We start from the raw sequence: 26,022 nt of genomic DNA on the forward strand, positions 1-26,022 counted from the left end.
TATCATTCCAGCTTGTGGTGTAAAGACTGGGTTTATCATAGTATATATTAGCTTTATGTTAGTAAATTATTACTTTTGGGTCAAAAGTTCATTTTTGTGAACACAATGATAATGCCAGTTTAATTGATAAAACACCACAGGATAACGGCTGAGCAATATTTGTCTCTTGCCCTTAATGAAAATGTTTCCTAATGCCCTAACCATCACTGCCCTGCTCTCCTTTTCTGTAGAACCACAGGTAGGTTTCCTCTTTGAGCAAACCTCAAAGCCCTATAAAGTACACGGGCTGTTTGTAACGGTCATCATGCGGTGAAAGAGAGTCGGACCAAAATGCAGCGTGTAGATTGCGATCCATGTTTAATGAACAAACGTAAACACGAATCAAATACAAATACTACAAAACAAAGAACATAATGAACGTAACGAAAACCGAAACAGCCTATACTTGTGTAAACTAACACAGAGACAGGAACAAGGACACTAAGGACAATCACCCACGAAGCACACAAAGAATATGGCTGCCTAAATATGGTTCCCAATCAGAGACAACGATAATCACCTGACTCTGATTGAGAACCGCCTCAGGCAGCCATAGACTAATGCTAGACATCCCACAAAACCCCAAGACAAAAACACACCACAATAACCCTGAGTACCTGTCACACCCTGGCCTGACCGAATAAATGAAGAATAAACATAATATATTTCAACCAGGGCGTAACAGAACCCCCCCCTAAGGTGCGGACTCCCGGACGCACATCAAAACAATAGGGAGGGTCCGGGTGGGCGTCTGTCCATGGTGGCGGCTCCGGCTCCGGCGCGGGACGTGGAACCCACTCTTTAATGTCTTAGTCCCCCCTCCTCGCGTCCTAGGATAGTCCACCTTCGCAGCCGACCATGGCCTAGTAGTCCTCACCCAGAACCCCACTGGACTGAGGGTCAGCTCGGGACTGAGGGGCAGCTCGGGACAGAGGGGCAGCTCAGGACTGAGGGGCAGCTCGGGACTGAGGGGCAGCTCGGGACTGAGGGGCAGCTCGGGACTGAGGGGCAGCTCTGGACAGGGGCAGCTCAGCACTGAGGGGCAGCTCAGCACTGAGGGGAAGCTCGGGACTGAGAGGAAGCCCAGCACTGAGAGGAAGCTCAGCACTGAGAGGAAGCTCAGCACTGAGAGGAAGCTCAGGCAGGGAGTTGGCTCCGGCAGATCCTGGCTGGCTGGCGGATCTGGAAGAGTCTGGTTGACTGGCGGATCTGGAAGAGTCTGGTTGACTGGCAGATCTGGAAGAGTCTGGTTGACTGGCAGATCTGGAAGAGTCTGGCTGACTGGCGGATCTGGAAGAGTCTGGCTGACTGGCGGATCTGGAAGAGTCTGGCTGACTGGCGGTTCCGGCAGATCCTGGCTGACTGGTGGTTCCGGCAGATCCTGGCTGACTGGCGGTTCCGGCAGATCCTGGCTGACTGGCGCTTCCGGCAGATCCTGATTGACTGGCGGTTCCGGCAGATCCTGGCTGACTGGCGGTTCTGGGCAGACTGGCAGCACTGGGCAGACTGGCGGCACTGGGCAGACTGGCGGCGCTGGGCTGACTGGCGGCACTGGGCAGACTGGCGGTACTGGCGGCGCTGGGCAGACTGGCGGCACTGGGCAGACTGGCGGCGCTGGGCAGACTGGTGGCACTGGCGGCGCTGGGCAGACTGGCGGCGCTGGGCAGACTGGCGGCACTGGCGGCGCTGGGCAGACTGGCGGCGCTGGGCAGACTGGTGGCACTGGCGGCGCTGAACAGGCAGGAGACTCCAGCAGCACAGGAGAGGAGGAAGGCTCTGGCTGCGCTGAACAGGCGAGGCGCACAGTAGGTCTGATGCGTGGTGCTGGCACTGGTGGTACTGGGCCGAGGACACGCACAGGAAGCCTGGTGCGGGGAGCTGCCACCGGAGGGCTGGGGTGTGGAGGTGGTACTGGGTAGACCGGACCGTGCAGGCTCACTGGAGCTCTTGAGCACCGAGCCTGCCCAACCTTACCTGGTTGAATACTCCCGGTCGCTCTGCCAGTGCGGCAAGGTGGAATAGCCCGCACTGGGCTATGCAGGCGAAACGGGGATACCGAGCGTAAGGCTGGTGCCATGTAAGCTGGCCCAAGGAGCCACACTGGGGACCAGATGCGTAGAGCCGGTTTCATGGCATTGGGCTCGATGCTCAATCTAGCCCGGCCGATACGAGGAGCTGGAATATACCGCACCGGGCTATGCACCAGCACTGGGGACACCGTGCGCACCACGGTGCCTGCCCGGTCTCTCTAGCCCCCCGGTAAGCACAGGGAGTTTGCACAGGTCTCCTACCTGGCGTAGCCCTACTCCCTGTGAGCCCCCCCCAAGAAATTTTTGGGGCTGTCTTGCCAACCGTGTTCCCTCATATCGCCGGCTCCTCTCTCCGGCTGCCTCTGCTCTCCTCGCTGCCTCCACCTGTTCCCATGGAAGGCGATCCCTTCCCGCTAGGATCTCCTCCCATGTGTAGCAACCCTTGCCATCCAATATATCGTCCCATGTCCAATCCTTATTGCGCCGCTGTTGCTGCCTTTGTCGCTTCTCCTGTGGCTCCTGCCTGTTGACACGCTGCTTGGTACGTTTGTGGTGAGTGATTCTGTAACGGTCTTCATGCGGTGAAAGAGAGTCGGACCAAAATGCAGCGTGTAGATTGCGATCCATGTTTAATGAACAAACGTAAACACGAATCACATACAAATACTACAAAACAAAGAACGTAATGAACGTGACGAAAACCGAAACAGCCTATACTTGTGTAAACTAACACAGAGACAGAAACAAGGACACTAAGGACAATCACCCACGAAACACACAAAGAATATGGCTGCCTAAATATGGTTCCCAATCAGAGACAACGATAATCACCTGCCTCTGATTGAGAACCGCCTCAGGCAGCCATAGACTAATGCTAGACATCCCACAAAACCCCAAGACAAAAACACACCACAATAACCCATGTCACACCCTGGCCTGACCGAATAAATGAAGAATAAACATAATATATTTCAACCAGGGCGTGACACTGTTATTACTAATGTAGGTATTATTTATTAATATTGTTGAGACCTTTATGGAGACATTACTCTACTAGCCCTGAAACATGGCCCAGACTCTGTGGTATTTGCCCACTAATTTATCTGTTTATTTATTGTCGGGCCAGCTAGTTATTTACACTTTATGGATGGGAACGTCAGGATTAAAAACGTCTCGAAACCACCCAGTAATGCAAGTGGATTTACAAGAATCATTTAACCTTTTGAAGGAATATTGAATTCTGAGAGCACATGATCCACGTTGAGGGAGACTGTCACACTGTCTGTAGCCCGCTGGGCAAACAGTAGGAGAGTGTTACGACACGCTACCACACTACTGACCAACCAACAAACAGGCCTGGCTGGCTCTAGATGTTTGTGTGAGAGAGCTGATATGATATAAAACCACATTTACAGATTGAGAACAGAGGCTGTGTTGAGTCCCATAGCCGCAGGAAGTGGTTTGTGGGTCAGGGTGCTGCAATTGTTTTGCATATATATTTTTTCGCCTGGGCTGAAGTGGTCTATATTGTCTGCTAATACAGGACCAGTAATTGCCCAGTGCACTACTTTTGTGATTTTCTTTTAAACCGAATGTGTTTGAGTATTTACCAGCATTTGTAACTTGAGTCGGATCATTATCTAAATATATAATACTAATAATAATAATAATAATAATAATATAATAATATAATATAATATAATAATATAATAATATATAATAATATATAATATCTATACAAAGTAGTTAATCTGATAATACTTGTGGGAGAAAAACAAATAGTTGCTTGATATACTGTTCCAGTCAAAAGTATGGACTCACCTACTCATTCCAGGATTTTTCTTTATTTGAACTATTTTCTACATTATAGAATAATAGTGAAGACGCCAAAACGATGAAATAACACATAAGGAATTATGTAGTAACCAGAAAAGTGTAAAACAAATCTGAATATATTTTATATGTTTCAAAGTAGCCACCTGGGGAGATGTGAGGTTTTCAGAAACTTCAAAAGAAGTGTTCCATTCTGAGACAGTTGAGCAGCTCGTATCCCAATATTTCACTACCAGTTCCTACTAAATGTATTGTCTTGTATTGTATATTAAACAGTCAATATGACCTTTGAACCTTGGTTAGCCCATCACCTAACCTATAGAGAATTACAGTAGTACGAAGTCTGGACTGTGCGTGTATTGTACAGCAGGGTCATGCTATCGATCAGAGGTACTAGTCAGTCTAGCGGGTGTGGCAGCCAGGCCTTCACATTTCCTTGAACCTGGGGACAACAGACCGGTCAACAACAGTCAGGGATATCCCTCCACTATGTCTGTCCCCTGTCAATGAAGCCATAAGAAGGACAGAATCTCCAGTGATGGTGACTAAAGGGAAGGGACTAACCAGATGTAATTGCTGCCTCTGCCAAGGCGTGGAGACACAACCTCTAATTTTCCATGAATAATGTACCTGTGCCAGCCAACAGTCTACAGAAAGTGGCAGTTTCCTTTCTCAGAGGGATTGTGGCTCCGCTAATACACTCAACTGAACTGTGGGTTTATGACCAATGGGCCAGAGGACCAGAGCTCAGAGAAACCGTCTTACTAGTTATTACTTCCCTTTCCTTTCCCTGATGTTCTTCAAAGTGCAGCACAGGGCTCAGAAACACAGTCAAGACAAGAAACGCATTATTTATTGAAGATAACAAGGAGGATGCTTTCAATTGGTTAATTAGTCACCTTGACTGAGCAGCATACATTGGGAAGACATCGTGAACAAGAGGAATATATATTTTTTATTTTTAAGCACTGTGGATAATGCTATGCCCCTTGAACTCCCAGGCAGCAGTGCATCTGCCCCTCCTCTCCAATGGCTAAAACATGTAGTGGAGTTGTACATCTCATAAATTCCTTTCCTTCAGCAGAACATGCAACATTTGTTTAATGGTGTTAGTTATGCATATCCTTCCAGTCAGCAACCTCCAAATTTAAACACTTAACAGAGAGAGAGAGAGAGAGAGAGAGAGAGAAATAGAGAGAAACAGAGAGACAGAACACAACATGAGGGGCTTGCTCAAGCATCTGCTTGTTTAGGTTACCAAATGCTTCTCATTTAAACGTTTCCTAAAAATCTGTTTTCAGATATGGCATGTTTTTTGAAAGGTCGTAAAGTACATCTGCATGAGCAATGAAAGTGCCATTAATCACTGGGGAATTTATTTGTTTTGAATCGTTTCGATACAATGGCCTTCCTCAGCCCAGCTCCAGCTCCTCGTTCAGATTTTTGGAAGGAGCTCCCTCTTCAGAGTAATCAAGTTAAAGTTCACTCTCTCCTCTCTGTCTCCGTGCTCCCACAGTAACCCCCAGTGACAGCTGGTACTGTTTAAAACATCACAAGAGTGATGAAGATTTCTCGACCACATATTTTTGATGTTTTGCTAATTTTCAATATTAGCTCAGCCAGGCTGATATTATTAATGATGAAAGTCCCTTGAAATGTTTTATGGGAGTCAGGAGGAGTCAGTAGTCTCAGTGGGTGTGTCCCAAATGGAACCCTATTCCCTGTGTAGTGCACTACTTTTGACCAGATCCGTGTGCACGATATAGGAAATAGGGTGCCATTTGGGATGCCTCCAGTGGCTCGGTGGCTCAGTGCTACAGTAAGCCTGGGAGGCTAATTAGGACCAGGACACTGGAGCAGCCAGACCAGAGGAGAGGTGGAGCAGCCATGGCCTGCCTGAATGCAGCCCATTGTAAAACAATGGAAACTAACATGGCCTGTTTTGACTAAGGACACTGGACACAAGACAGAGGAGGAGGAGAACATACTCACTCATCAAGTTTCCTACCACACTAGTAGGGATGTCTGAGCATAAGCAGCAATTCATTCTTCTTATTGAATCCCTTCACGTTTGTTATGTTTTGTTTTCTATTCAATAAAAATGCAATACATTCTCTCTTTTTTATTCATGTCATTATTTATATAAATAGGCAGCAATAGTCGTTTAATGGGTATTGTTGAGCAGATGCCACGCTAGTTTTTTGGTTCTAAGGTGGTCCCAGTGCCCACAAATACTTATTTGCTTGTTTTTTTTACAGGCAAAAATAATGAGGACATTTCAAATATACATTTTCCCAATTACTTATAATGGCCATGTTTACCCATAATGCAACAGATAATACATTAGGTAATTGTGATTAATAGGGAAACTGCTCATACCAATTACATGTTAAGATTCATATTTACTCATATTTGTAGTGCAGGAGGGACCTTCTATTATATTCTGAGATGTTATCGCCGTATTCTGCCCGTTTACGTCAATGTTGATTGAATTTATGAGTATCATTCAACATTTACGAGAATATCTTCTTGATTTTGTATACAGACAGACAGACTGTTGAGCAAATAAGCAAACCTAATATATACTGACTCGACAATGCATTATTATGTTCCCGATATCTCTCAATGACTCATTGAAGGTTGTGTCTGTGTTTGTGTTCCCTGTGATTCACAGACATATTTTCAGTTTTAAGGTGCATGTGTTGAAGTGAGTAACACAACCAGATGTGGTCTTGTTTAGATATCAGTGTCTCATGTTTATTGCGTAAGGAATGTGACTGAACAATACATGCTCTAAACCGCTTCACTCTCAGGTACAGTGATGGGGTTATCTGGCATGGGCACACATGTTTGTATGTCCTATATGTTTGCTTGACCTCCAAATGAAATAATGATCTAAATGCATGGGTAGCATGGACTTAAAGCTTCCCACTGTGACAGATGGAGGCAGAAGGAAGAAGGGACATAAATACACATGCATCACTCATCACATTTGATTTGAATCACACCTATCATTCTGTGGGATGGGTGGAAAGGATAGAGGCATAGTGAGAAAAGTCTCTGTGGATGGAAGGCTACTGGAGTACATCTGGACCCATGACATCCAATCAGCAATAAGAGGTGATGATGAGAACACAGTAGCTGCTGGGGAAGTCGTTGTGGTTGTGATTGGTTAACCGCATCGTGCCTTCTTATTGGCCAGGGCAAAGATGGCGGATGTTAGCCACACAGACAGCGGCTGCCTCCAGAAGGACCTCGTCAGTGGAGCCTATCATACCTAGCAGGAGCTAAATGAGCAGGGAGGAGAGAGGAGAGGACAATGTTAACCATCATCATCATCAGTACAGCGAGGGGGGGAGGTCACTACAATCTGTTCAATCTCATTCATTCATGTAAGGAAGCAGTTGGTGAATCAGAGGTGATATGACACTTACATACTGTACATCTCTTGATAATGGAAAGTGTTGTAAGTATCAAGTAGTTTGTGCAAAGTCAGATGCTACTTGCTAGTGCACACACACTGCCACTCATGCTACAATGCACAGTATACGGTAGCTGTGACTTGTCTGTGACAAACTCCTCCGTATGTCTCTCTCTCTCACTGTATGTCGCTCTTTAACCTAGCATGCAGCAGCAGAGCTAGGCATTAAAAACCTACTCCAAAGGTCAGATTATATCCGACTATTACTGCTGCTTGTATAATGGATCTGCTGTTTGATCTGTTTGCTGAACATGTTCTTTTTGGGGGCCCCACATTTTGTTTTTTTACATCAAATACATTCAAACGTTTTTATTGTGTTCGAAAGAGTTACTTATTTTACTGTCACAACATGTAAACCTATGGAGATTATTTTATTTTATTTAAACAGGCAAGTCAGTTAAGAACAAAATTCTTATTTACAATGATGGCCTACCCTGGGCAAACCCAGACGACGCTGGGCCAATTGTGCGCTGCCCTATGGGACTCCCAATCACGGGCGGATGTGACATAGCCTGGATCTGAACCAGGGACTGTAGTGATGCCTCTTGCACTGAGATGTAGTGCATTAGAACGCTGCGCCTCTCAGGAGCCCAAATGGAGGAGCCTGCCAAATAAAAAAACGATATGGGTTTTAGTATGGTATCTTTGCTTTTTTCCTGTTTAAAAAGAGACTACATCAAGCTTGTGGGCAGCTGCAGTGCCAAATCAAAATCAAAGTAAATGCAGGCACAAATACTCTGGCACAATGGACATTTTAAATGTGTTCAATGTGTGCTCCTTCATTAAATCACAATGGTGTGCCGCACAACTTAGTTTTGGATTCTTTCTGGTTTGCATCAATAATAAACAAAACAGGTTACTTCAAATCTCTGAACTAAACACTCCAAAGCTCACAAGTCCCAAACAAAATGTATACTTGACAGTGCATTAATCGTCCAGTATATTCTAGGTCTTTTTCAGGCTCTAAAGTTTGAGGCCTAACCCAAAAGTAAGCTTTAAAGCTCTGTAAAATAGCAACTTTTGTAGTTGTATAGCAAGAATATGTTGAACCAGGCTTTGGAAGCGTGTATGAGCAGTCAACCAATTGTGTCCCTACGTTTTGGTGTTGAAACGACACATCCTTGGTGATCATTTAAGTAACACAGCAAACAATATTCTAAACAGTGTCCTGCATTCAAAGAAAATGATCCTACTTTAAGACCTTCGTAAACAACTAACTCCCCCTCACTAAATTGATTCAGACTCATTTCATGAAACGGTATGCCTGCCTCTCCAATGGTTTAGCTCTCTGGTCTCTGTGCCTTAGCCTGACTTAACTGGTATATATATATATATACACTGCTCAAAAAAATAAAGGGAACACTAAAATAACACATCCTAGATCTGAATGAATTAAATATTCTTATTAAATACTTTTTCCTTTACATAGTTGAATGTGCTGACAACAAAATCACACAAAAATTATCAATGGAAATCAAATGTATCAACCCATGGAGGTCTGGATTTGGAGTCACACTCAAAACTAAAGTGGAAAACCACACTACAGGCTGATCCAACTTTGATGTAATGTCCTTAAAACAAGTCAAAATGAGGCTCAGTAGTGTGTGTGGCCTCCAAGTGCCTGTATGACCTCCCTACAACGCCTGGGCATGCTCCTGATGAGGTGGCGGATGGTCTCCTGAGGGATCTCCTCCCAGACCTGGACTAAAGCATCCGCCAACTCCTGGACAGTCTGTGGTGCAACGTGGCGTTGGTGGATGGAGCGAGACATGATGTCCCAGATGTGCTCAATTGGATTCAGGTCTGGGGAACGGGCGGGCCAGTCCATAGCATCAATGCCTTCCTCTTGCAAGAACTGCTGACACACTCCAGCCACATGAGGTCTAGCATTGTCTTGCATTAGGAGGAACCCAGGGCCAACCGCACCAGCATATGGTCTCACAAGGGGTCTGAGGATCTCATCTCGGTACCTAATGGCAGTCAGGCTACCTCTGGCGAGCACATGTGCGGCCCCCCAAAGAAATGCCACCCCACACCATGACTGACCCACCGCCAAACCGGTCATGCTGGAGGATGTTGCAGGCAGCAGAACGTTCTCCACGGCATCTCCAGACTCTGTCACGTCTGTCACGTGCTCAGTGTGAACCTGCTTTCATCTGTGAAGAGCACAGGGCGCCAGTGGTGAATTTGCCAATCTTTGTGCTCTCTGGCAAATGCCAAACGTCCTGTACAGTGGTGGGCTGTAGGCACAACCCCCACCTGTGGACGTCGGGCCCTCATACCATCCTCATAGAGTCTGTTTCTAACCGTTTGAGCAGACACATGCACATTTGTGGCCTGCTGGAGGTCATTTTGCAGGGCTCTGGCAGTGCTCCTCCTTGCACAAAGGCGGAGGTAGCGGTCCTGCTGCTGGGTTGTTGCCCTCCTACGGCCTCCTCCAAGTCTCCTGATGTACTAGCCTGTCTCCTGGTAGCGCCTCCATGCTCTGGACACTATGCTGACAGACACAGCAAACCTTCTTGCCACAGCTCGCGTTGATTTTCCATCCTGGATGAGCTGCACTACCTGAGCCACTTGTGTGGGTTGTAGACTCCGTCTCATGCTACCACTAGAGTGAAAGCACCGCCAGCATTCAAAAGTGACCAAAATATCAGCCAAGAAGCATAGGAACTGAGAAGTGGTCTGTGGTCACCACCTGCAGAACCACTCCTTTACTGGGGGTGTCTTGCTAATTGCCTATAATTTCCCCATGTTGTCTATTCCATTTGCACAACAGCATGTGAAATGTATTGTCAATCAGTGTTGCTTCCTAAGTGGACAGTTTGATTTCACAGAAGTGTGATTGACTTGGAGTTACATTGTGTTGTTTAAGTGTTCCCTTAATTTGTTTGAGCAGTGTATATATCTCAGAGTGAGTACATTCCTACTGTGATAGTTTTCAATTAAAAGGGTGAAAAAGACACAGAAATAGCTTCTTAGAAAGAGCAATTTATCAAGCTATAATTTTGCTAGGACTGTCTGGGTGTGGTCTGAGTGGGGAGGGGAAAACTGGAAAATAGCTCTTCATGTCAGAGAGGTTTGGAACTGTCTTTCTTAGTGGTCTATTCACTCAATTACCACCTGGTGATGACACCAGGCACAAAAATAAATTCCACCAGAACAGGCTGAAATATCAGCCAGCTCTTACACAAAATTGGCATGATCACAATTTCACAAATCCAACATAGTGTGGAAATATATAAGAAAAATCATGTTTTTGACTGCACTGGGCCTTTAAGAGGTCTATATATTGACTAATATATAGTGTGTGTGTGTGTGTGTGTGTGTGTGTGTGTGTGTGTGTGTGTGTGTGTGTGTGTGTGTGTGTGTGTGTGTGTGTGTGTGTGTGTGTGTGTGTGTGTGTGTGTGTGTGTGTGTGTGTGTGTGCGCGCGCCTTAATGTGAATCTCTGCCATCTAGTAGACCCTCACATCATGCCTCATTGACTCTTATCTCCAACTGTTTCAACCAGCCTGCCCTTGGCCCTGATAGGGAGTTCAGTACTGGGCTGATCTTTACAGAGCAGTTCTTGTCTGTGTTCTGTTCCCATGTTATCATTGTGTTCATAATGTAAGTCAATGGGAGGTTGAGGTTGAACTCTGACTCTTTCCGTGAAACATGTAAACTTAAAATCCTGCTCCGCACATTTGTGTGGTTAGCTAGCGGCCTAGCGCAGTGCCAGTGAGCAGAGAAAAAGACATTCTCAGAATGTTCTGCTCAAAGATAAATAGTGAAAGGAAAACAGATGAAAGATGAGGCTTCTATCTTCTCAGTGAGCACACAAACAGACACACTCTGGGCGAACATTCAAAACCCCCAAAAAGCTGAGAAAATAATACTGCCATTCCCTTCTATTTCCATTAGTTCCCTGATTTGGACATTTGAAAAAAAGGATGTTGTCCTATGAATACTAGTCACTTTCATTGCATCAGTGTATCACTTAGTGTTTCTGTGCCAGTAACACTAGTTTATATGTTGTTGTTTTTTAATAGCATCCAAAACACCTTTGAAATGCAAACTTCATACACACAAGTCTCTTTTGTGAAAAGAGAGGATGCCTGCAAAGTGCCAGAATCAACGTTTTGCCAACTTCGTAGCATGTTATTCAGACGTGGCCAAATAAGGTCTCCCCAAGCCCACAGCTAGGCTAAGATAAGCATGTCTCTCTTTGCATTTTTTTCCCTCTCTTCCTCCTCCTCCCCAGCTGGGATCTCAAAGACTATAATGCACCACTTGTTAGAATATTACCAAACCGCGGTAACATGAACACTCGCACTACCCTGGTTTGAGAAAGGAATCAAGAGGGTCTGAGGTTTTTAACCTTTTACTGCAGTGGGGTAAATCAGGGTCACACAGAGTGTTTCTTGGTAGTCTACTCTGAAACAAAAGTGTACACCTCACACACATGGTTATGGGCTTTTAAAAAAACACCTGCAGCATGTCAGATATTTAAATGTGTTCCATTTTAAGTTTTGTATCTCAATATTACACTTTATATATATATCATAGAAGACTTACATAGAACAAAACTCTTTAACATAAAAACACTGGATTTTCAGATGGTTTTTAGAAATAATGTTTTCTCAATCGCTTTGGCTCATTTTCTTAAACAGTCTTAACATTCTCTAAACTGTAAGTCACAACTGTATTATGGGACATCCCAATTCTATTGCATGTCTGCAAAATGTAGTAACTCACCCAAAACATTTAATTCATGCTTCAAGTTATTGTGTCATTAAATTGGCCAATGCCACCAAAATTTTTGTCATCATCATCAAAAGTTTTTTTGTCATCATGTGAGCCGTACTGGTTAAAATGTTTAGATGTTTTTTCAACATGGCAGTCAACCCTGGAAGTGTTTGTTATATACACATTTCAGTTCTGTTCTACTTTTTTGTTGACACTGACTGCTTACTGTACTATACAATAATTTCAGTTTTATGCTATTGTGTATCAATCACACTGAGATTTTTAGATATCGATTTTAACAGTAGGTCAAAGTTTCCTGGGAAAAGTCAATACTGTAGTACACAGAAAAAGGATATGCACATTTGTATGTATACAGCAAATTTATTTTTGGAGCAATGTGTTACATGTAAACAGAAAATTGACATTTGCATGTCCATTTTTACATATTTCTGACATGTAAAGTCATATATAGTGAACAGAAAATTTGCCACACAAACTGCAGTAGTTCTGTAAAAAAAAACAATAAATTGTACCTCCTCACAGTACGTAACACTACAAGTTCCCATCTTCTTGGTGGACATCCTGTCGCTCTTGTTGGTCTGGCCGGAGACTTTCTTCAACATCACATCTGATGTTTTCCCTTGAGATGCACCGTGGGGAAAATCTCCTTGCGTGGTGCCACCATCCCCGCAATTATCGCCTGTGATGTCCTCACAAGCAGCATTCACGGCATCTAACAGAGACATCTGATCTTGTGCCTGATAGTCATATACTTTCCACCTCCATGCTGAACAAAACTCTTCTTTCGGATTCAGGAATGGGTAGGATGGTGGGAAGGAACTCCATTGTTATCCTTTCATGTGCAGCAAACCATTTCCTAACTATGTTGGTTCGGTGGAAGCCGACCATTATCCCACACAATTACATAATATGGCAAATCTGGTCTAACTAAACCTCTTTGGTGTTCTGGTATTAGGTCTCTGTAAAGTGTATTTAGGAAGGCCAGGAGAAGTTGGGTGTTATAGGGCCCAATGTGTGGAATATGTGTGCTCACACCATTCTCAGAAATGGCAGCACACATTGTAATGTTACCCCCACGTTGGCCTGGTGTGGCAATTGTGACTCGGTGTCCAATGAGATTGTGGCCACGCCTCCTGCCTTTGGCCAGATTGAACCCAGCCGAGTCCACAAAAACAAGAATGTGGGTCATTTCATGTCCTTCCAGCTCCATTATTCTCTATATAGCAACAAAATAGAAGGTTTGTTTCACATAGCCTATTCTAGAATTACACAGTTTAGTAAAGTATAAATGTTTTCTGTTCTTATGGGTATTTACAACTTCAAGAAATATATACAGGCATCATTGAAGTACAGTAAAACTCCCTGTACAATATATCATGTGCACACCAATGGTTTACCTGAATATACTGGTACCACAGCTCATACCTGGACATACTGGTACCACAGCTCCTACCTGGACATACTGGTGGTACCTGAACATACTGGCTCCTACTTGAACATAGTGGTACCACAGCTCCTACCTGAAAATACTGGTACCACCTGAAAATACTGGTCCTACCTGAAAATACTGGTACCACAACCCCTACCTGAAAATACTGGTACCACAACCCCTACCTGAAAATACTGGTACCACAACCCTTACCTGAAAATACTGGTACCACAACCCCTACCTGAAAATACTGGTACCACAGCTCCTACCTGGACATACTGGTACCACAGCTCCTACCTGGACATACTGGTACCGCAGCTCCTTCAATCGGTCACTATTCCTCTCAAATGGCACCTTGTAGAGTTGTTTCATAGTCAATTGATTTTTTTCCTCCAAAACTCTGTCTATAGTGGAAATGCTGACAGAATTGATTTTTGCGAATATATTGTTGTCATATATGATTACACTTTGGATCTCTCTTAGCCTGACGGAATTGTTGGCTATGACCATGTTGCAAATGTCTTGTTCTTGCTGATGGCTGAATACTGCTGCTCTGCCAACAGCATGAGGTCGTTGTGCAGTCCTATATATGACATGTAGATTTAACAAATAAATCCTGCTACAGAGTAGTATATTGTATTCAAATTTTGCTGTATTACTGTATATTCCTCATACATATCTTAAGGTACATTGTGATTTTCAGACTTGCATTTACCTTTACAATAGTTTCTCTATTGTTGTCAATGAAATCCTGTAACGAAAGTAAAATAATCTGTACATATTTACCTGTTTTCCCTACGGAATGTTTGCACAATTGATGACACTGTGGACCTGTTTACATTAGGCTGAACACTATGACCAGCCTCTTCCATTGTAAGACCGTGGTTTATGACACTGTGGACCTGTTTACGTTAGGCTGAACACTATGACCAGCCTCTTCCATTGTAAGACCGTGGTTTATGACACTGTGGACCTGTTTACATTAGGCTGAACACTATGACCAGCCTCTTCCATTTCCTGTGGACCTGTTGTTTACATTAGGCTGAACACTATGACCAGCCTCTTCCATTGTAAGACCGTGGTTTATGACACTGTGGACCTGTTTACATTAGGCTGAACACTATGACCAGCCTCTTCCATTGTAAGACCGTGGTTTATGACACTGTGGACCTGTTTACATTAGGCTGAACACTATGACCAGCCTCTTCCATTGTAAGACCGTGGTTTATGACACTGTGGACCTGTTGACATTAGGCTGAACACTATGACCAGCCTCTTCCATTGTAAGACCGTGGTTTATGACATGTCCCACAATTGTGGCTTTAATTTCATCAGGGACTCTTACTCTTTGCATTCTACCTCTTCCTTTATTATGTCTTCCCCTAACACCACCACCACGCATTCTTACACATCTTCTTTCTTCACTTCCACGAGCATGTAGCTGCTGTTCAGGGTTGTGATGTTCCTCCGTGTTAAAAAATGGTAGTGATTGTGCAAGCTCCATATATATGCTTCCAAATTTGGTAATATTGTGATTCCTATTTCATTACTATGTCACCTGGCAGGTCATTTGCCAATTTAGCAGACATCACAAACGTTTCATGTCATAGATATTTATGGAATATACATGCATGTCTGACAGATTTTGATAATTGAATGGATAATTTTGCATGTGATGGCTCACATGATGAAAGAATGTTTAGAAGTTGTGAAGAGTACGACAATTTCACTGAGAATCAACTCATCAGTTTTGATCAGCAAGCCATGTGCATGTAGTTATTGTGGAAATTGTATACAATTGTACTCACTCTTTTGCACACCTGCAATTTGCTTAAATGAATAAGATATTCAACAATAGATTTTTACCTTGTCAGCATGGGGATTTGATCTTGCAACCTTTCAGTTACAAGTCCAAAGCTCTAACCACTAGGCTACCTGCCTCCCCTCCTGTCACACATGAAGGAGTTCAGTGCTCCGGTGTTGGGGTCTCTAAATCCTCCATGAAAGCACCTGGGTCTGACAACCAACCAGGCATTACAGGACTGGTCCTGGAACTTCTGTCCTCCTGGCCCAGTGTTCCCATGAATATATACCAAATGGCACCCTATTCCCTATATAGTGCACTACATTTGATCTGGACCCTGGTCAAAAGTAGTACACTAATAGGGTGCCATTTGGGATGCAAACATTGTGTTTCAGGCCCCTGCTCCTTCCACGCTGTGAGCGAACAGCTCAAATAGGCCGCATTTAGCTGAGCTGAGCTCTGGGCTGAGGGGAAGGGGAGTTACTGAGGGAAGTCAAGGTAAACAAAATTCCCTACGGCCTCAACTGAGCCAGGACCGTTTAGCAGTCCCCCCCATCTCTCTGTCAGTAGCGTCTGTCAGTAGCGTTCAAATCATTGACTTGGGGGGGGGGCTGTAAGACTTAGTCTAGATCTATACTGGTTCCACACACACATATCCAACCTGAAAGAGCTGCTGGACTGGACATCCCTCCTCATCCCAGACCAGACATTAGAGAGAGGCTGGAGTCACAGCACTAGGCAAGCGTAACGCATAACACACTACATATTTCAAACATACAGTACAGTAGCTAGTTGCACAGAGCAGCTCCAGTGGCGTGTACTAGGGGTATCATCTGCTCACCACATCCAGTCCACAACCTGAAATCCTGTTACAGATAAAGCATGACTAAGAGGAAACTTCAGAAATATTTGCTGCAGTGTTTTTTTCCTGACTGCTGCTTTCACTCACTCTTTCACTCTACCTCCTTCTCCCGCTCTCTCTTTATTCTATCCCCTCTCTCCCTTTTCTTGTTCACTCGTTTACTTTGAGCATACAGTACACAGAAAACGAAAACGAAAACACAGACAGTGCAAAGCAAAGCACAGGAGGAGTGTAGAGCACCCGTGGCAACAACAGCACAACATTTTTCTCATTTAGAGATTTAAAGCCATAAAATACATACCAGCTACGAGATGGCAACGGCCAATTTCTGGAATACCTTCAGTTGAAAATTACCAACAATTACCATCTGCATTTTGTAATTTACATCAATTTACTTCACAAAGCTTTCCTGTGAAAGAGCCTCTTTAATACAGAAAGTTGTCTGAAGCTGTCCACAAGGATTTATGGTTTCAGCAAACAATCCCCAGCCCTCTGGAAGCAACGTAAAGCAAAGAGGAGGGTGTGTTGATTTTGTACAAGGGACAAAATCAAGCACCATCCTTATAAAACTGTGAGATACCAAGTGTAGATGTCAAATCAAACGGGAAGGGCAATTCATCTTGCCACTTTTTCTGCTTAGCCCTGGTACACACTTCCTCTGGGAAAGCTAGCAGCCCCCGAAAGCTCCTCATTCCTGAACTTGTTCACAGAGCTGCCCAATAGAACCAGGGAACGGAATGCAGGACAAAACACACAATAACACAGTGGCAAAACCCACAATAACACAGTGACAAAACCTCTAAGTGAATCATTTTGTACACCTAATGAAATCACTGAGGCAAACACAAAAAAAAAAGTTTTGGGGTATTAACTGCTCATATAAGGATGTTTTCATATTTTTCATGCAACATTGAACGTTGCTTTAAGGTTTAAATACAGTTTATGAAATTTGACGAGATGCAATGAAATAGCATTTGGATATTTTAAGACCGAGGGACAGAAAAAAAAGAAGCGAAAAAACTCAGACAGATCACTAATGTCTTTCCCAGTGTAAAATAGTTTCTTTTCAATGCTTAATTTCCTCTGCTAAGCTTAGGGGACTGTGTTATACACCATTAAGAATGCTGGGGAGGAAAGTTACAGTACTCTGAGTGCAGATAGAAAGAGAGAGAGAAAGAGAGAGAGAGAGAGAATCCTACAAAAGCATTATACTACTTGTGGTTGTACATGTTTTGAGAGCTTTTCAATGGCAGAGAAAATACCCTTTGATATATGGTTGCAATAATACAAGAGGCAGTCTTGAATTTTACACTCTGCCGTAAATTACACCGAATGTAACATTACAGAAAGAGAGCCCAGCATCGCTCCTCGATATACCCCACTCAAACAAGGATAGGAAATATTGTTTTAACACACCAATCCATAGATCATAAGCAGGATGTACATTTTTTTTTATATAGACTTCATTTAACTAGGCAAGTCAGTTAAGAACAAATTCTTATTTAGATTGACTGACTACCGGGGAACAGTGGGATAACTGCCTTGTTCAGAGGAAGAACAACAGATTTTTACCTTGTCAGCTCAGGGATTCAATCCCAGCAACCTTTTGGTTACTGGCCCAATGCTCGAACCACTAGGCTACCTGCCGGCCCTACATCATGTGGCCAGGCCTCAATGTCTCACATAGTGTTGCCCCACTGGGCACATACATCAATTCAACATCTATTCTCCGCTGGGCCAACGTAAAATCATTGAAATGACATGGAAACAACATTGATTCAACCAATGTGTTTCCTGTGGGGCAATACTGAGGACAGGCCACCCGTCAGGGCCTGGTTCCTCCCTAAGTTTCTTCCTGCCTTCCTAGGGGCGGTTTTCCTCGCCATCGTGCTTCTACATCTGCATTGCTTGCTCGTTGGGGGTTTTTAGGCTGCATTTCTGCATGAGCACTTTGTGAAATCGTCTGATGTAAAAAGGGCTTCACAAATGCATTTGATTGATTGATTGACTACAGACAGGCTCTGGTGCTGTAATGTTTCCAGGCGTCAGGCAGGTATACATCCACAGACTGTTAGTATGAACCCAGTCAGACTGAAACAATGCAGCTGCCATGTGTGTGTTTCCTTCAACTGCTCAGATGAACAACAATTTAAACACGCAATAGTGGTGTAACGTAACGTGGCCTGCCTTTCTGTCTTAATGAAGCTCTTTAAAATCCCCAAAATACATTTTGGATTTGTGTTGAAACAACTCACTCTGCACTGGGTACATTAATAAGGGCAAACAGAAAGAGACTGATTAACAGGGTGGTATGCAGGGCGAGCAGACACGCACACACGTACACAAATGTGTACGTACAGAGACACAAACACACTCACACAGCTGTCCAGGTTTTGTTGTGGCTTGAACTACAAAACAATATTCTGCTTAACGACTTTTGCAAATTGGACATTACTCTTTCGGAACACCCAATGTTCAGTCCAGCTACCAATCATGGCTAGCGTTGAACCACATACACTGCAACAGCAGATCAAGCTAAAGTACACCATTAAATGAACATGGGAACAAATATTTGGCTGCAATGGCAAAACCACTTCTTAAATTTATATCGCAGTTGTTGTTGGGGAAAAAAAACTACGTGGTCACAAAAGATTTCTCGTGTGACAATCCTGTTCTGAAAGTAATGTGATTGAATTTGGAAAAAAAAATGGAACATTTTCTCAAACATTGCATTATGCCGTTCTCTACGACATGACATTAAACACAGTTTAATCTACTTCAAATATTTACATTAATGTCACATAAATATAAACATGACTAGTTAGGAAAAAGCTTTGGAAAATGAAAATAATAAAGAATATTATTCTGTATGAAACACGCACTGTCCCTATTCTGAGTCAATTCTGGATTATGACAAAAGAACATTGAAGTACACCCCATAACATAGTGTTGTTCTCCTTTAGCTCTAGACAACTGTGGCCCTGTTCCTTGGGCCTAAAACATGTCACTGCCACATTCTGCTCTCATGTCAGGGAACAACTCCTAGCAACAGTTACCCAAGATACAGCCTTTTGACTTGCTCTGTAATGGCATCTAGGGTCTACAAGGGAAGTGGCACTTTGCACACACTGAGTTGTTTGCTTTGCTGAATTCCCATGACGGTTAGAAAGTGGAGTCATGTTTCGGACAAGAATAAAACTAGCTTTGTTTCTGCTCCGTTGGTCAAAGGCTCTGAAAATAGTTACAGCTTTTCAGCGTTTATTACCAATGTTTTCACACATCACTAAAATAAAGTAGAGTGATGGGGCTCAGAGACTTTTTCATCAATGCTGATTAAGTATTTTGTCTCAAAACACCAACTAAAATGCAAAAAATGACTATGTGCAATTACATTATACTGAAAATCTAAAGGAATTACTGTACCAGTCAAAGTTTGGACACACCTACTCATTCAAGGGTTTTTCTTTATTTTTTACTATTTTCAACATTGTAGAATAATAGTGAAGACATCAAAACTATGAAATAACACATATGGAATCATGTAATAACCAAAAGCGTGTTAAACAAATCAAGATATATGTAATATTTGAGATTCTTCAAAGTAGCCATATATTTAGATTTGTTTAACAATTTACTTTTTACCTTTTTTTCTCACCAATTTTGTGATATCCAATTGGCAGTTGCAGTCTTGTCACCTCGCTGCAACTCCCATATGGACTCGGGAGAGACGAAGGTCGAGAGCCATGCGTCCTCCGAAACACGACCCTACACAGTCGCACTGCTTCTTGACACACGGCATGCTTAACCCGGAAGCCAGCCGCACCAATGTGTCTTAGGAAACACCGTACAACTGGCAACCATGTCAGCGTGCATGCACCAGGGCCGCCACAGGAGGCGCTACAGTGTGATGGGACAAGGACATCCCAACCAGCCAAGCCTTCCCCTAACCCGGACGACGCTGAGACAATCGTGCATTGTCTCATGTGTCTCCCGGGTTGCGGCCAGCTGCGACACAGCCCGGAATCAATGACCAATCAGTACCTTGACCACTAGGTGTGGAAAGGACAAGTGCTTGTGAGCAAAGAAGTGAACATACCTTCACCACTCTCTTCTCGTGCATGGTGATGTAGTTGCTGGGGTTCTGGAACAGGGTCTGAGCTGCGGTCTGGTGGACCGAGGAGTCCTTGGACTTCAGTTAACGAACGAGGGGGCAACGGCCTCCCCAAACGATACCCTGTTACTGCCGCACATGCAGCAGCGGGCGACTGCCTCAGCCAGGTAACGACACAGCTTATCATCAGTCTGTAATACAGAGAGAACAAGACATCAGACATCTATGGGTGCATCTCAAATGGTACCCTATTCCCTATATAGTGCACTACTTTTGACTAGGGCCTATACTATGAATACTACTCAATAGAGCTTGTTTACAGGGATCTCAGAACTATTAAGTTACTTTATGATAATATAATAGATAGTCAATTTATAATAGGACTGAATATTCCCAGTAAACACTAATTGAGAAGGATTATAGGTATTTTATGTCCTCCTTCATTGAGATGCACACACTCGCCAGTACCTCTTTGTTTTTTGATTTCAGCAAATTAACAATCAGTTGCAATCCACCGACAAAGGAGCGCACCATTTCCCCTACATCCTAAATGTCAAAAGCCTGTTATTAGCTTGGCACTCTCAATCTGTAAAATAAAGGGAGCAGAATTCAGTGTAATGGGCAGGGAGGCAAGCTGGGGCATTTGAGCAGAGCAGAGAAAACGAAAGATACATACATGCTAAGGAAAAATAAAAAGCCTTTTCATCAGCCTTAGCAAAAATCAAAACCCCATCAGTGCCAGTCAGCCCAATCGGAGGTAATGTGAGTAGCCATGATTCTGTCCTGCTTTCCGCTCCACGGAAAGTGCCATTGTCAATACGGATGGGCTGTGTGGTGTGCCAGTAGCTATTCCACGTCAAGCACGCCAAATAGGTGAGATAGGTTCTGTTTGTTATAAAAAGCCATTTACAGAAATCAACAGAGTAATTTGGGGGGGGGGGGGGATTTCTTGCCAAGTAATACGAGGGCCAAGGGAAACTAATACTTCTACAGCAGACCTATCTAATGTCAGCTTATCCATTTGGATGATGAGTTATTTGGACTTCCTTTTCTACCCTTCCATGTAGGTCAGGCCAACACTGTTCAGTACACTAATACTCAGAATGCCTACAGATGTTCTATCTTCATTTGATCACGCTGTTGTTGCAGAGAATTTTCCTGTGCAGCAGGAAATGCTAATTGCAGTGTATTCAAGGTATAAAAAGACTTCTAAAGTTTGAAATTTCCACTTTAAAATGTCAGATTTGATTTATCCTATCAAAAAATGTATCAACCCATACAAAAAGGTCCATTAATTATAATCCACATAATAGTTCACATTTCCTGTTGCTGCAGGATTATTTTCCAGCTGTGAGAAACTGGTCAAATTAAGATAGCACATCTGTATCTAATGACCTTTCCATGTAGCCTACACTGTTCAGAAGAACAAGGGACCGGAGTCAGTCACAAAGGAACTGAAGGAGTCAGTGTGTTTCCCTGACCGTTCAGGCCAAGCTAGCACCATAGACCCTGATTTGAGTTCATGGGCACCAGTAATGAGCTGATACCACAGGAGTCTCAGATACTTATGGGGCTACCGCTGCTGGTGAGCCTCTTTCAGAACCACCTCAGACGCAGCCTTCATTGAGGCTTGGCAGATCGGGATGCTTTTTAAATCATACATCAACATAATCGTCACCTAAGGGGGGAATATACAGCATCAAAGGTGCTGTAAAGTACTTAAGTAAAAATACTTTAAAGTGCTACTTAAGTAATTTTTGGGGGTATCTGTACTTTACTATTTATATTTTTGATTACTTTTACTTTTACTTCACTACATTCCTTAAGAATATTATGTATATTTTACACCATACATTTTCCCTGACACCCAAAAGTACTCAATACATTTTGAATTCTTAGCAGGACAGGAATATAGTCAAATTCACACACTTATCAACCTAACGTCACTGGTCATCCCTACTGCCTCTGATCTGGAGGACTCACTAAACTCTCATGCTTCAATTGTAAATTATGTCTGAGTGTTGGAGTGTGCCCTGGCTTTCCGTAATTTAAAAAAACAAGAAGAAGGTGTCATCTGGTTTGCTTAATATAAGGAATTTGAAATTATTTATACTTTTACTTTTGATACTTAAGTACATTTTAACAATTACATTTACTTTTCATACTTACGTATATTTGAAACTACATTTTTTCAGACTTCCTCAAGTAGAATTTTACTGGGTGACTTTTACTCATGACAGTTGGGTACTTTTTCCACCACTGAGTATCAAGGTGTCATACACAGCTACTGCCAGCCTGTAATGTCTCAATTAATATGGAAATAATGAACCAAGATTATGGAAAGTGTATAATTAGAGAGGGCAGAATGATAATTGTCACAAAGCACGCTCCATCTACATCTCCATCAACATTATATCTCCATCTACGACATTATTGCCTCGGTGATTAAGACCTTTAAAACCTGTTTGGGATAGGGGGCAGTATTTTCACGTCCGGATGAAAAGCGTGCCCAAAGTAAACTGCCTGTTACTCAGGCCCAGAAGCCTGTTACTCAGGCCCAGAAGGATATGCATATAATTGGTATATTTGGATAGAAAACACTCTAAAGTTTCTAAAACCGATAAAATTATGTCTGTGAGTATAACAGAACCTATTTGGCAGGCAAAACCCAGAGGACAAACCATCCAGGAAATTTCAATTGGGTTTCTATGGGAACCTAGATTTCTGTGGCACTTGGTTGCATTTCCTATTGCTTCCACTAGATGTCAACAGTCTTTAGAAATTGGTTGATGTTTTTCTTTAGAGAAATGGAGAAGTATGGCTATTCAGAACGAGGGTCGAGCCTAGTGTACTCTTTTGTTTGGGGCGGGCGACCTGAAACTCGCTACATTTTCATTTTAGCCACAATTGAACACAGTGTATTCCGTCTTAAACTTTATCGATTATTTACGTTTTAAAATACCTAAAGTTATATTATGTTTGGACCAATATTACAGGTAACCTATTAGATAAATGGTAGTCATGTTGGGCGAGTTGGAACTGGTGTTTTTCTGAACCAAACGCGCCAAATAAATGGACATTATAACGACGGAAATAATCGAACAAAAGTACCACTTGTGATGTATATGGGACATATTGGTGTGCCAACAGAAGAAGATCTTCAAAGGTAAGGCATGAATTATATCGTTATTTCTGAGTTTTGGGTCATGCCTGGTGGGTTGAATTATGATTGTCATGAGTTTGTTTGATGGGGTGCTGTCCTCAGATAATAGCATGGTTTGCTTTCGCCGTAAACCCTTTTTGAAATCTGACATGGTGGCTGGATTAACAAAATGTTAAGCTGTATTTTGGTGTATTGCACTTGTGATTGTATGAAAGTTTAATATTTCTAATAATTTACTTTGAATTTCGCGATCTGCAATTTCACCGGATGTTGTCGAAACGTTCCGCTAGCGGAACCCCTAAAAGGTATACGGGTCAACATTCACAAGGCCGCATGCCAGACGGATTACTAGGACGTGTACTCTGAGCATGCGCTGACAAACTGGTAAGTGTCTTCACTGACATTTTCAACCTCTCCCTGTGTGCTGAGTCTGAAATACCAACATACCAACATGTTTCAAGCAGACCACCATAGTCCCTGTGCCCAAGAACACTAAGGTAACCTGCCTAAATTACTGACCCGTAGCACTCAGATCTGTAGCCATGAAGTGCTTTGAAAGCTGGTCATGGCTCACATCAACACCATTATCTCAGAAAACCTAGACCCACTCCAATTTGCATACCGCCCCAACAGATCCACAGATGATGCAATCTCTTTTGCACTCAACACTGCCCTTTCCCAACGGGATAAAAGGTGATAATAATGCTACGTGAATTCTCATTGACGTGGCTGTAGAGGAACAGGTTGAGAGCTTCAAATTCCTTGGTGTTCACATCACCAACAAACTATCATGGTCCAAACACACCAAGGCAGTCATGAAGAGGGAACAACAAAGCCTATTCCCACTCAGGAGATTGAAAAGATTTGGCATGGGTCCTCAGATTCCCAAAAGGTTCTACAGCTGCACCATTGAGAGAATCCTAACTGGTTGCATCACTGCCTGGTATGGCAACTGCTCAGCCTCCGACGACAAGGCACTAAGGAGGGTAGTGCGAACGGAACTGTATATCACTGGGGCAAAGCTTCCTGCCATCCAGGACCTCTATACCAGGCGGTGTCAGAGGAAGGCCTAAATAATGTAAAAGACTCCAGCTACCCTAGTCATAGACTGTTCTCTCCACTAGGTCTAGGTCAAAGAGGCTTCTAAAACAGTTTCTACCCCCAAGCCATAAGTGTCCTGAACATCTAATCAAATGGCTACCCAGGCTGACTATTTGCATTGCCCCCTTATTTTACGCTGCTGCTACTCTGCTACTTTATTATCTATGCATAGTCACTTTAATAACTGTACCTACATGTACATATTACCTCAATTACCTTGACTAACCAGTGCCCCTGCACATTGACTCTGTACCGGTACCCCCTGTATATAGCCTCGCTATTGTTATTTTACTGCTGCTCTTTAATGATTTATTACTTGTATTTTTTTTTTTTTAGGTATTTTTCTTAAAACTGTATTGTTGGTTAAGGGCTTGTAAGTAAGCATTTCACTGTAAGGTCTGCACCTGTATTCGGTGCATGTGACAAATAACATTTGTTTTCATTTGATTAATCATAACCCCCTCCCTTTGGAGGTTGTGTGGGGTTGTGCTCACTTGTAAAAGACATTTACATCTCAATGGGACTCACCTTGTTAAATAAAGGATAAATAAATCAATGGCCACACCAGTTAACCACAATAACACTAGCCTCAAGGGACAAATCAAATCAAATGTTATTGGTCACATACACATGGTTAGCAGATGTTAATGTGAGTGTAGCAAAATGCTTGTGCTTCTAGTTCCGACCATGCAGTAATATCTAACAAGTAATCTAACAATTTCACAACAACTACCTTATACACACAAGTGTAAAGAAATTAATAAGAATATGTACATATAAATATATGGATGAGTGATGGCCAAATGCAGTAGACGGTATAGAGTACAGTATATACATATCAGATGAGTAATGTAGTCTGTGGCATTAAAGTGGCATTTTTTAAAGTGACTAGTGATACATTTATTACATCCAATTTTTTATTATTAAAGTGGCTAGAGATTTGAGTGGTAGCAGTCTGATGACCTTGAGATAGAAGCTGTTTTTCAGTTTCTCTGTCCCAGCTTTAATGCACTTGTACTGACCTGACTTCTGGATGATAGCAGGGTGAACAGGCAGTGGCTCGTGTGGTTGTTGTCCTTGATGAACTTTTGTGACATTGGGTGGTGTAGGTGTCCTGGAGGGCAGGTAGTTTGCCCCCGTTGATGCGTTGTGCAGACCTCACTACCCTCTGGAAAGCCATACAGTTGCCGTACCAGGCGGTGATATAGCCCAACAGGATGCTCTCGATTGTGCATCTGTAAAAGTTTGAGTGTTTGTGGTGACAAGCCAAATTTATTTAGCCTCCTGCTGTTGCCTTCTTCACCACGCTGTCTGTGTGGGTGGACCATTTCTGTTTGTGTACGCCGAGGAACTTAAAACTGTCCACCTTCTTAACTACTGTCCCTTCAATGTGGATAGGGGGGGTGCTCCCTCTGCTGTTT

At 43.1% G+C, this 26,022-nt stretch overlaps 1 pseudogene; it reads right to left on the reverse strand.

The window, feature by feature from the left end:
• Positions 1–6,066: 6,066 nt before the first annotated feature.
• Positions 6,067–26,022, reverse strand: part of LOC135516980 (outer dynein arm-docking complex subunit 2-like) — a 75,303-nt pseudogene continuing 55,347 nt past the window's right edge.

This window comes from Oncorhynchus masou, chromosome 28 (genome assembly GCF_036934945.1).
Source record: "Oncorhynchus masou masou isolate Uvic2021 chromosome 28, UVic_Omas_1.1, whole genome shotgun sequence".
NCBI lineage: Eukaryota > Metazoa > Chordata > Actinopteri > Salmoniformes > Salmonidae > Oncorhynchus > Oncorhynchus masou.